This window comes from Photinus pyralis, unplaced genomic scaffold, assembly GCF_008802855.1.
Source record: "Photinus pyralis isolate 1611_PpyrPB1 unplaced genomic scaffold, Ppyr1.3 Ppyr1.4_LG3b, whole genome shotgun sequence".
Classification (NCBI taxonomy): domain Eukaryota; kingdom Metazoa; phylum Arthropoda; class Insecta; order Coleoptera; family Lampyridae; genus Photinus; species Photinus pyralis.
The window spans coordinates 11,634,983-11,648,173 of NW_022170510.1; positions in this window are offsets into that span (position 1 = coordinate 11,634,983).

The following is a 13,191-nucleotide window of genomic DNA, read 5'->3' on the forward strand; positions in this document are numbered from 1 at the left end:
GCATAAACTCCAGATACTGAGTCGGTGGCACGAATTAAGAGTTCGTATTGCTGCTGCTGCTCAAAGTCTAACTCGTCGACTACGGATATTACACCTATTGAAAAAAGAAATTATTGACCACTATGAAACTATGCCAAACAATGTGTTTGTTTCAGTTTGCTTCGCGGATTTGCAACAGTCGCTCACGGTTACGCTCCTGCTATGATTCTCTTTACCTCAATCCCAAGTCTTTGTTGCAGAAATTTCTTTTGATTCACCCTAATGGGAAATAAAAAGAGATGTTTATTGCGAATAATGAAACAACCGCAAAACCAAGGTTCAATTAAAACAGAATGGATTGTAGAAAGTGGATGATTACGAAGGCCTCTTTGAGAATTTACGTTACGTTGTGAATGTTTACGCACTTTTACCAGAGATGGAATGTTAAATCGTAGGAAATTACATTCAACAACAAATTCAATCCATTTTTTCCCTTGTAAATTGTAAGTAAGCAAATAGCCCTTGTACATATGTACTTTATACAGGATGTAGCACCCCCCTCGGATCATAATTACTTAAGTATGATAGATATCGTGAAAAAATGTAAGTATGAGAAAAACTTCCGTTTCTTTTAAATAGAACACCCCGTATTTTAAGCAATTATCATGGGACAAATATTTTTTGCAGATTGTTGCTTCCCATGTTAACTTATGAGGGTTTATAATTACACCAATCGAAAGAAGATTTTTTTCTCATCTAACCCACATAGCATTCGATATCTTCAGGAATGGGCTCTATGAGTGCAGTATAGAATTTTATATTTACAAATTGTACCTGTTCTCGCTAGTCTATTGTGTCTATATGCTATTCAAAAATGTTATATTGTGCTGTATTATTTTGACGTTTCTATACTTAATTGTGTTTTTGCAATTTACAGAATAAATATATATTATTATTATTATGGTCGGTGTTTCTTGTGAGAACTCAGGTCTAGCCTGGTTAACTAATCGCACGGATTAAAATCAAGTAACGATTAGTGTCTGTGTCTGTGTCTGGTGAAGTTATGTAGGGTCCTTAAAAAAAAAAAAAAAAATAAAAAATCACACACGTACATTGGACATCTAGGGATAGTATGTAATTCGTACTTACCAACATACCTATTGATGGGCACAATAGCCAACGCTATCAGGAAAGAGGAAAACAAAACAAAAAAAAAAAATCATTATAATAATTCCTGTAATTTTATTAAATGGAGTTTATTGTGTAAGTGTTTCTTTGGCTTTGCGTTTGGGTTGAATACGAGTGGGTTGTGATAACGTGGTGTGTTTCTGTGAAGAAGGAGTTTTGTGTTTTTTAATTGTATTTATGGTGTTTCTTTGTTCCTGAGGTCGTGTTTGTGAGGTTGCTTGGGTTTTTGGTGGAGATATTGCAGTATTTTGTGAGCCTGTGGTGCTGTTAAGGTTTTTGCGTTTCGGTTGTATACGAGTGGGTTGTTTCTGAGAAGAAGGAGTATTGTGTTTTTTAACTGTGCTAGGGCGTGTAACTTTATTGGATGGACCTGTCTTTGTAGTACATGTTGCGTTACTTGTGTTTATGATGTTTCTTTGTTCTTGAGGTTGTATTTGTGAAATTGCTTGGGTTTTTGGTGGAGATATTTTAGTATGTTGTGAGCCTGTAGTTCTGTTAAGGTTTTTGCGTTGCGGTTGAATACGAGTGGGTTGTGATAATGTGGTGTGATTCGGTGAAGAAGGAGTTATGTTTTTTTTAATTGTGCTAGGGCGTGTAACTTTATTGGGTGGACCTGTCTTTGTAGTGCATGTTGCGTTACTTGTATTTATGATGTTTCTTTGTTCTTGAGGTTGTATTTGAGAGGTTGCTTGGGTTTTTGCTGGAGATATTTTAGTATGTTGTGAGCCTGTAGTTCTGTTAAGGTTTTTGCGTTTCGGTTGAATACGAGTGGGTTGTGAAAATGTGGTGTGTTTCTGTGAAGAAGGGGTTTTGTGTTTTTTAAATGTGCTAGGGCGTGTAACTTTATTGGATGGACCTGTCTTTGTAGTGCATGTTGCGTTACTTGTATTTATGGTGTTTCTTTGTTCTTGAAGTTGTATTTCTGCTGTTGCATGGGTTATTGGTGGAGACATTACAGTATTTTGTGAGCCTGTAGTGCTGTTAAGGTTGTTGCGTTTGGGTTGAGTACGAGTGGGTTGTGTTTGTGATAACGTGGTGAGTTTCTGAGAAGAAAGAGTATTGTGTTTTTTAGCTGTGCTAGGCCGTGTGGGTGAGGGCGTCTTTGTAGTGCGTGTTGCGTTACTTGTATTTATTGCGTTTGTTTGTTCAGGAAGTTGTGTTTGTGTGGTTGGTGGAGTTAAGAAGAAGAAGAAGAAATATTACAGTATGTTGTGTGTCATGTTGTGAGTCTAAAGTGCTGTTTAGGCTTTTGCGTCTGGGTTGAATACTAATGGGTGGTGATAATGTGGTTTGCTTCAGAAGTGAATCTCTGATTGTAGTATATGTTGTATCATTTGTTGTACTTGTTTGTTCGGTAAGTTGTATTTGTGTGTTTGTTTGGGTTAGAGGTGGAGATATTACAGTATGTTGTGTACCGTGTTGTGAGCGAGTACTGTTGTTTACATGTATACGTTGTTGATCATTTGTGTATGTAGTATCTTGTGTTATGTTTAGAAATTTACGAACAATATGGCATGTGTTGATAATGACTGCTTTTTGTAAATGTTTGTATGTGTTTTTGTCCAAACCTAATAGTTGTAAATTGTGGTGTATTGTCTTTGGTATAACTCCGGTAGCACTAAGAATAATGGGACCTATAACAGTAGATTTCATTCTCCATTGCGTCTTAAGCTCGATAGCTATATCGGTGTATTTGCGGTGTTTTTCTGCATGTGTTTTAGTTAAGTTGTTAGTGTTGGGGATGGCAATGTCTATAATGCAAATGGATTTTTGTGTTTTATCTATAAGTGTAATGTCTGGTCTATTATTGTGGATAGTTTTGTCTGTGAGTAGTGTCCTGTCCCAATATAATTTGTGTGTGTTGTTTTCAAGTATAATCTGTGGCGTGTATTTGTAGTATGGTGTCGTATCTGTTATGAGATTGTGTTTAAGTGCTAATTTTTGATGTATGATTTTAGCTACCTGATCGTGTCAATGTTTGTATTCAGTTTGTGCAAGTCGTGTGCATGCCGATATTATATGTTGGATTGTTTCTGATGTTTGTGAACAAAGTCGACAAGAATCATTTGTCACTGTTTTATCTTTATGTATGTGTTTTTTTATAGTTGCGTGTGTTAATGACCTGGTCTTGTATTGCTAACATGAAACCCTCAGTCTCCGGGAAGACATCACATTCAGACAACCAACTGTGCGTTGCTATAGAGTCAACACAATCCTGGCCAACCTCTTGTGGAAATCGTCCATGTAAAGGCTTTTGGTTCCATGTCTGTATGTTATTTGTGATGTATGTAAGTTTGGATGTGGGTGGGAGTACATTAGTTTCGTGTAGGTTAAGTGGTGTGTAAGATTTGTCTGCATATGATACTGTTTTGTGTAAGACTGAAGTATCTGATTTGTTATAAAAGTATTGTCGTAAATTGTGTATTTGTGTTTGGTGTAATAGTTTTATATCTGTAAGTCCTCTACCTCCTTCCGAACAAGGAAGGTAAAGTCGTATAGTGGAGGAGTGAGGGTGATGTATATGGTGTTTTGTTAATAGTGTACGTGTGTTTCTCTGTATTTGTTCTAAATCTGTATTTGTCCAACGTATAATCCCGAAAGAGTATGTAAGCACTGGTATGGCATAAGTGTTAATAGCTTTGATTGTATTTCTACCGTGTAATTTTGTTTTAAGTATACTGCGTATTCTTTGTAGGTATTGTGTGATAAGTGTTTGTTTTATACTCGTATGTTTAATATGTGTATTTTGCTGAAAACCAAGATACTTATAAGTTTCATTCTCGTCCATGGAATTTATTAAATTACCCTGTTCTAGCTCATAATCTAAAAGTTGTCTTTTACCAGCTGTGATGTGTTGTGTTTTACATTTATCATTATCAATTCCAAAGTCCATTTGTATGTCACGTGAGAATGTTTCGGTAATGTGTAGAAGGTGATTAAGTTTTATGCTTGTGGAAGAGTATAATTTAAGATCGTCCATGTAAAACAGGTGTGTAATGTTGTGATGTATTTCGTGGTTGTGCTTAATATTGTAACCAAAGTTAGTAGTGTTTAACAAATATGAAAGTGGATTAAGAGCAAGACAAAACCAAAGCGGACTTAAAGAATCGCCTTGAAAAATGCCTCTTTTAATTTGTATTGGGTCAGTAATAAGTTTTGTGTCGTTTAGTGTAAGTGTTAACGTAGTGTTCCAACATGACATTATGTAATTGAGGAATTGTGTAATATTGTTGCTGACTTTGTATATTGAGAGTACTTGTTGTAACCAAGAGTGTGGTACTGAATCGAATGCTTTTTTGTAATCAATGTATGCAGTGTGTATGTTTCGTTTGTTATGTCTGGATTGTTCAAGTATAACAGAGTCTATAATGAGTTGCTCTTTACAGCCTCTGGAATACTTGGTACACCCTTTTTGTTCTTCGTATAGAATGTTGTTATCAGTACAGTGTTGGTATATTTTGTTTGTAATGCATGATGTAAGGATTTTGTATATTGTAGGAAGGCATGTAATTGGTCTATATTTAGATGGGTCTTGTGTATTGTTGTCTTTTGGGAGCATGTAAGTGATACCTTGTGTAAAGAATGCAGGAGTGCGATCTGGTGAATTAAGAAGTTCAGTAAATTGTTGCGCAAGGTAAGAGTGAGTGTAGGTAAAATATTTCCACCAAAAGTTGTGAATGTTATCAATGCCTGGACTTTTCCAGTTATGTAAGTGATTAATAGTTTGAATGATGTCTGTTGTAGTGATGTTTGTGTTATTCATAGGGGTAATGTATTCAGTGCGTGTGGTTTCTGTGGTAATCCACGGGGCGTGTGGATTGTGTTTAATGTCTTTGGTCCATAAGTCAAACCAGTATTGCTGAAGTGAGTGTAGAGATGGTGGAATGAGTTTTTCATTAGTGCTGTTTTGTGTTAGTGATCTGTAAAATAGTTTTTCGTTATGTTTAAATTGTGTGTTATGGCGCTTTCTATCTGCAGTTTCCCTATAGCGTTTTAGACGGTTTGTGTATATTGATAGTTTTTGTGTCAGTGTATCTCTATGTTCGTTATAGTTTGTATTTTGTTCTCGTGTGGTGTGATTGTTTAGTTTTGTAGTTATGTGTTGTACTTGTCGTGTTAGTTTTGAAGAACGAGTTCCTTGTATGTATTGTGTAATTCGACCCAAGTCACGTCTGATGTCATCGATGCGATTAATCAGGCGTTTTTCCCAAGCCGGGGGTGAGCGCTTTTTTGTTGTGTGGTGTTCTTTGTTTGTTGTTATTCTTGAACCGTTACATCTAGAAACTGCAACCGCACCGCAATACACAACAAAGTGTAGTTGATGTAAGCTTGTGTTATCGTTAATGTAATTTGGTAAAATGTGATCATTTAGTGTTTTTGAAAGTGTGCGTAATTTTGTAGTGTGACTTTGTTTAGGTATTCGTGCTCTTTGTGTTGGGTCAGTGTTTGAGAATTCTAACAATGCATTGTCAAATTCTTTTTGAAGGGATGTGAGTGTTTGGTTTATGTGATTATTTGTATCTATCGATTGCTGGGGTGTCGCAAATATCTGTATTTCAGTGTTGTTTAGAACGGGTGTATTATCTTGTACGATGAGTGTGTTGTTTGTGTTGAGTAGTGCTTCAATTTCGTGCCTGATTTGTTCCTGTGTGTCTAATGTAAGGAGTGTATTTTTAATGATAACTCTACGTTGGTCTGCAATGCGTTGTTCTGTCAAGTGTGCTAAATGTGGGTATTGTGTAATGAACGCGTGATATAGTTTACCTCTGTATGCTGTCCTGTCCGTTTCCATCTTCGTGATCTCCAGATACGTACCGAAAATGAAGCGATTCATCCCTTCGTCCCATTTCATACGTCTTTTGGAGGTATCCTTTGCGCTGGTCCCATCCACAAGCGGTTGAGAAGCAGGCACAAAGGTCTCTTCATGGCGGTCCTCTTCAGGTGGTCGTTGTCCTCTTCGTAGTCTTCTTTCGGCTGTAGAGGTTTCGGGTATCCCGACGAGCGGCCGCCTGTTCACCAACTCGTCACTATCGGCTCGCATGCTGCAACGCCCAGCGATAGCTCCAGACGTGCCCTGACGCTCCTCAGGTAGCGGCATTTTTCCGAGGCTTTGTTTAAACTCCATTTTCATAAGAATATGGGGTGACTAGGAACACGTGAAGGCGTCACTCTTCAAGATATTCGCGTAAGCAAATATCCACCTGCGTGTTGTGTATAATGTAGGAAAGTAGGGAACATGGACGTGGGAGTTGGAAAGTAAAGTGGGTAGGTAAGTACTAAAGGTGGTTGGACTGGTCACCTTTAGTGCCCATTGATCGCCTTTTACGATCTCTAGGGCGAGAGTGGGCCTATTCTATCCCCGAACCCACAGGGNTTGGCGTTTGATTTTCCTTTATCCCAAGTGCCTATGTATCAAATTTCGTTTAAATTCTTCCATAAATAAAAAAGTTGGCACTGCGCATGCGCAAAACCAAATTTTGAAATTGGCGTTTGATTTTCCTTTATCCCAAGTGCCTATGTATCAAATTTCGTTTAAATTCTTCCATAAATAAAAAAGTTGGCACTGCGCATGCGCAAAACCAAATTTTGAAATTGGCGTTTGATTTTCCTTTATCCCAAGTGCCTATGTATCAAATTTCGTTTAAATTCTTCCATAAATAAAAAAGTTGGCACTGCGCATGCGCAAAACCAAATTTTGAAATTGGCGTTTGATTTTCCTTTATCCCAAGTGCCTATGTATCAAATTTCGTTTAAATTCTTCCATAAATAAAAAAGTTGGCACTGCGCATGCGCAAAACCAAATTTTGAAATTGGCGTTTGATTTTCCTTTATCCCAAGTGCCTATGTATCAAATTTCGTTTAAATTCTTCCATAAATAAAAAAGTTGGCACTGCGCATGCGCAAAACCAAATTTTGAAATTGGCGTTTGATTTTCCTTTATCCCAAGTGCCTATGTATCAAATTTCGTTTAAATTCTTCCATAAATAAAAAAGTTGGCACTGCGCATGCGCAAAACCAAATTTTGAAATTGGCGTTTGATTTTCCTTTATCCCAAGTGCCTATGTATCAAATTTCGTTTAAATTCTTCCATAAATAAAAAAGTTGGCACTGCGCATGCGCAAAACCAAATTTTGAAATTGGCGTTTGATTTTCCTTTATCCCAAGTGCCTATGTATCAAATTTCGTTTAAATTCTTCCATAAATAAAAAAGTTGGCACTGCGCATGCGCAAAACCAAATTTTGAAATTGGCGTTTGATTTTCCTTTATCCCAAGTGCCTATGTATCAAATTTCGTTTAAATTCTTCCATAAATAAAAAAGTTGGCACTGCGCATGCGCAAAACCAAATTTTGAAATTGGCGTTTGATTTTCCTTTATCCCAAGTGCCTATGTATCAAATTTCGTTTAAATTCTTCCATAAATAAAAAAGTTGGCACTGCGCATGCGCAAAACCAAATTTTGAAATTGGCGTTTGATTTTCCTTTATCCCAAGTGCCTATGTATCAAATTTCGTTTAAATTCTTCCATAAATAAAAAAGTTGGCACTGCGCATGCGCAAAACCAAATTTTGAAATTGGCGTTTGATTTTCCTTTATCCCAAGTGCCTATGTATCAAATTTCGTTTAAATTCTTCCATAAATAAAAAAGTTGGCACTGCGCATGCGCAAAACCAAATTTTGAAATTGGCGTTTGATTTTCCTTTATCCCAAGTGCCTATGTATCAAATTTCGTTTAAATTCTTCCATAAATAAAAAAGTTGGCACTGCGCATGCGCAAAACCAAATTTTGAAATTGGCGTTTGATTTTCCTTTATCCCAAGTGCCTATGTATCAAATTTCGTTTAAATTCTTCCATAAATAAAAAAGTTGGCACTGCGCATGCGCAAAACCAAATTTTGAAATTGGCGTTTGATTTTCCTTTATCCCAAGTGCCTATGTATCAAATTTCGTTTAAATTCTTCCATAAATAAAAAAGTTGGCACTGCGCATGCGCAAAACCAAATTTTGAAATTGGCGTTTGATTTTCCTTTATCCCAAGTGCCTATGTATCAAATTTCGTTTAAATTCTTCCATAAATAAAAAAGTTGGCACTGCGCATGCGCAAAACCAAATTTTGAAATTGGCGTTTGATTTTCCTTTATTCCAAGTGCCTATGTATCAAATTTCATTTAAATACTTTTATAAGTAAAAAAGTTTGCAATTCGGTTTATAAATGGTCGAGATGCGAAAAGGGCACTGTGAATTTTGAATCGATTCGATTCAACTTTTGGCTTTGCGTATTATATGGTTAAAGCTATGCCCATATTGAATTTCATGCAATTCAGTTCATAACTAACGGAGATGTAAAAGCGATCGAACATTTCTAAACAAAGTTATCGTTCACACGGACATATAGATGGACAGACAGACAAAGGAACAGACGGACAGACCAACAGGCAGACGACAGATAGCAATGCAAAATTATAAACGATCTCTAGGATCGTTAATAAACGGCAAAAGGGTAAAATTATGGAACATGTAAAAAACGGTTTTTTGTTTTTTTTACAATAACTTTTTTGTAAGCGGCACAGAAAAAATTCCTTCCTTGGTACAAGACTCGACACCATAACGAACCAAATAGCGAAAAAAGTAGAACAATAGCTCTTAAGATAAAAAACTAGTAGCGTCGCAAAGTTAGCGGACGGACGGACGGACGGACGGACAAAGTGGCCACAATAGCGCATTTATTTTTTATTTTTGTGGAAATGCCCTAAAAAGAAGGTTTCTGTCAACTACTGCCGCCAATTATCGCGTTTTGTGGGTAAATATCAAACGGAGGTGTTGATTAACTGAAACACATCAGAAGTTTGAATCTGTGGTTATATCTTCATAATAATTTCCGACCGCCACCAAAGTAGGTCTTCGAATTGTGTTCAAAATTTTCGAAACTCTCGAAATATAACAAAAATAAATAACTCTATAATAATAGGCGAATGTAAAGCTCTAGTAAAGCCGTACATTTAAAAAAATACGTCCAAATCCGATTAATAGTTCACGAGAAATCAGCTTTTGAATTTGGAGACAGTTTTCGAAACAACCAAAAATGATTTTGCAAATCGGGTCGCACCGATCGATTCTTTACAGCGTGAACTTTTTCATGCTTCTATTTCAGCAAAATGAATGATTTTTATTAATCCGAACGCCAAGGGCCGATTATAGAGTGACTTTTCTTGTTAAATCTCGGAAGCTATTCGATTTGTTAGTTAACTAAAAAAATTCCTCAATCCGTTGATTTGCAAAAATGATTGGGACAAAGATTGTTTTACGGTTCCACTATGTATAAAACAATTGGGAACGTTCTTGTAATCCCCCAGTTTGAAAGACAAAGCATCACTTTTTCTACTTGTTTATTTAATTAATCAATGAGTATGAAACTTACGGTGATCTGGTTTGTCATATTGTTTTGTTATCAAAAGAAGTTACTAAATACGGATTTTCAAAAAGATCGGATGAATTTTACTTAGTAATAACAAAGTGTTAATTTTCGATATTACTTTTTTACATTTTTCAATAACAATAACAGTTGAAGATGAGCGTTCCGGACTGTATCTTATAGAAAATTTTATTCTAAACCAATTCATGTCTACTCATTTTTTCCCTCAGAGCAATAGTTAACGAGATATTGGCAGTCAAATGTGAAAAAACACGACATTTTCCCATTTTTTCTTCGTTTTTTGTTTATAACAATATGTTCCGGGCGTTTCCGGCCAGGGGGACTATGATTTTCGGATTCAGCGAATTTTTTTACATAGAATTCGCTTGGTGTCGTTGAGTGAAGTGACAACATCCAGCCCAAACCGTAAGTTGACTGTACTACAAGTAGTTGCCTTGAAATAGCCCCAACAAATTGAGAAAAAGCAATAAAATTTGTTAGGCAACACACACTATTCTATTCTATTCTATCAGGGGAGCCTTTACAGGCAGCACTTAGGCTCATCAAAGGCCCATTGTGCTAACCCCCTCTCTAAACAACCAAAGCTTAGAGCCCGTTCCCTTCAATGAAGGATAAGACCCTGTTTAGCCTTAGTTTCCTCACCTCCCTCGGTTCCAAGTAACTGTCACCGAGGAGTTTATGTCTGTCCCTGATCAGAGCGTCACAGTAACAGACTACATGCTCGGTAGTTTCCTCTACCTCGCCACAAAACCTGCACGCAGGGTCTTCCACAAGCCCAATATTGTGCAGGTGATAGTTGACCATCCAGTGTCCCGTGAAGACACCGACGATCTTCCTAATCTGACTTCTGTTTAGGTTTAGAAGCTTAGAAGACTCAGATTTGCCAAGAGGCCCTGTTAAAAAGGTCTTGGACTGTCTGAGTCCAGCTGCCTGTTGCCATTGAGCCTGGAATTGACTGGTCGCCCAGTTCTTAATCCTGACCCTGACAACTGAGGGAGCAATTCCAAGGGTGGGCTCAGGCCCGACAAGGACCCCACTACTGCCTTCGCGAGCCAACTCGTCCGCCCTTTCGTTGCCCCCTATTCCAGAGTGCCCCGGCACCCATATCAAGCTTACCCTATTAGACTCACCTAATCTATCTAGGGTTCGCCTACAGTCAAGCATCGTATTCGAGCGGACCCTGTCAGCTGACAGAGCCTTTAACGCCGCCTGACTATCACTACATATGTATATATGCTGGTTACGATAACCTCTACGGAGGTTTTCTTGCGCACAGGTCGTGATGGCTAGCACCTCTGCCTGAAACACAGTACTGTGCTGGCCAAGGGAGAGGCTGATGCCTACTCTCGGCCGGTCACCGTGTATACCCATGCCCGTTCCCTTTTCCGTTAGGGACCCATCGGTAAACCACACGAGCCCCTCAGGTTTGAGGAACGGACGATCTGGGTTCAGCCACTGCTCCCTGTCCGGGAGAATGACTTTATACCTCTTCGGTTCAAGTAGGGTAGCTCGAATCACGTCCCTTCTTGCGAGGAAGGGGTCGGACCTAAGAGTTTCCTCCCAGATCCGCCCGTGTCCGAGACTGCCTCTATCCTTCCACTCACCCCAATCATTTAGTCTTATGGAAGCCCTCCGGGCCTCGGCCTCTACCGATAAGTGTAGAGGTTCAAGTCCCAGAAGAGCCTCCACAGCCAACGTTGGCGTGGTTTTCATGGCTCCAGTGATTCCCAAACAAGCGAGTCGCTGTACCTTACTCAGCTGCTTCTTGTATGTTACCCTGCGCGTTGCAGGCCACCATACAAGTGCGCCGTACAATATTATCGGCCTTATCACCGAAGTGTAAAGCCAATATACTAATCGAGGATTTAATCCCCATGTGCAGCCGAAAGCTCTCCTGCATGCCCATAGACATGCAGTGGCCTTCTTGCTAATTCGCTCAATGTGCCCTTTCCAGGACAGACGGGAGTCTATAGTGACCCCCAAATATTTAACTGCCCTGGTCAGACACAATTGGCGTCCTCGAAGGATGAGACCGTTAAGGTCCACATTCCGTCTCCTCGTAAATGGAACAATTTCGGTCTTTTCCGGGTTGACAGAGAGACCGTGGCTACTGCACCATCTATCCACCTGTCCAAGAGCCCTCTGCATGAGCTCTTTTACGGTGCTCGGAAACTTCCCCACAATGACAATTGCGAGGTCGTCTGCGTATCCCTGTGTATACGCTCCATCCTCGTTTAGTGTACGAAGGAGCCCGTCTATCACCAGGCACCACAGTAGTGGAGACAGTACTCCACCCTGCGGACATCCTCTAGTGACCGATGAGCTCATCTCCGTAGTTCCGATCGAGGTTATGATGACCCTGCCTCCAAGCATGGCCCGGATCCATCTTACGATTGACCCGTCAATGCCAAAGCTTTCAGCAGCCTCACTAATGGAATCGAACGTGGTGTTGTTAAACGCACCTTCGATGTCCAAAAAGGCTCCCAGAGCTACCCCTCCAGCAGACATTCCCCTCTCCAGTCTACACACGAGACTGTGAAGAGCCGTCTCCGTGGACATGCCAGCTCTGTAAGCGTGTTGAAACGGGTGTAGTGGTCTAAGGACCAGCGCCCCGTTTCTTATGTATGCATCCACCAGTTTTTCTACCGCTTTTAAAAGAAACGATGATAGACTGATGGGCCTATAATCCTTTGCTGTGTCGTACTTAGTACGACCCGGCTTAGGTAAATACACAACTCTGACCCTTCTCCAGCTTATGGGATGTACCCCAAAGCCACAGAGGCCCTAAAGAGGTGCAACAAGTGCAGAAGTAATGGTTCCAGGCCCTTTTGCAAAAGAGCCGGAAATATCCCATCAGGTCCTGCGCTCTTAAATGGGCTAAACGTATTGATAGCCCATCTCAGGGATCCCTCGGTAACAACCCCGGCAGCTACTCTCCAGTCGATCGGCCTTGCACCGACCCGGGTAGCACCTTCTGGCGGTTCCGAAGTTACATAGTCTCCAGAGCCTGGAAAGTGTGTTTCCAGGAGACATGTGAGGGCCTCACCCGCGTTAGATGTAAATCTGCCGCATGGAAGCCTCAGCGTCCCCACTTTTTGCCCTGGATCTTTCAAAAGGATCTTACGAAGTTTTTGAACTTCGGGAAGCCCTTCCATGTTGCCACAGAAAGTCCTCCACGATCCCCGTTTAGACCGTCGAATGTGGTCTTTATACCTGCGCTGTGCGAGTTTGTGATCCTCCCAGTCCGCAGGTAACTTAGTACGCATGGCCCTGTTAAAGAGCCTTCGAACCTCTTTACGAACTTTTTCAAGGTCCGAGTTCCACCAAGGTGTTCTCTTCATTCCCCGAACAGTTCGCAGCTTGCAGCTGTCTTCAAACGACGCCGTTATAGCGTCGCTTATCATTGCCGCCGCCTCTTCCACCTGCCCTGCTTTCCGGCAGAGCAAAGGTGGTTTATCCAACCGTTCTGTCAGTTTTTCAACATAGCAGTCCCAGTTGGTGGTTCGGGGATTCCGAAACCTACAGGGCCCACCATTGAATGACAGGTTTAGTTGGAAAAGAATGTGCCTGTGATCCGAAAGAGACGGTTCAT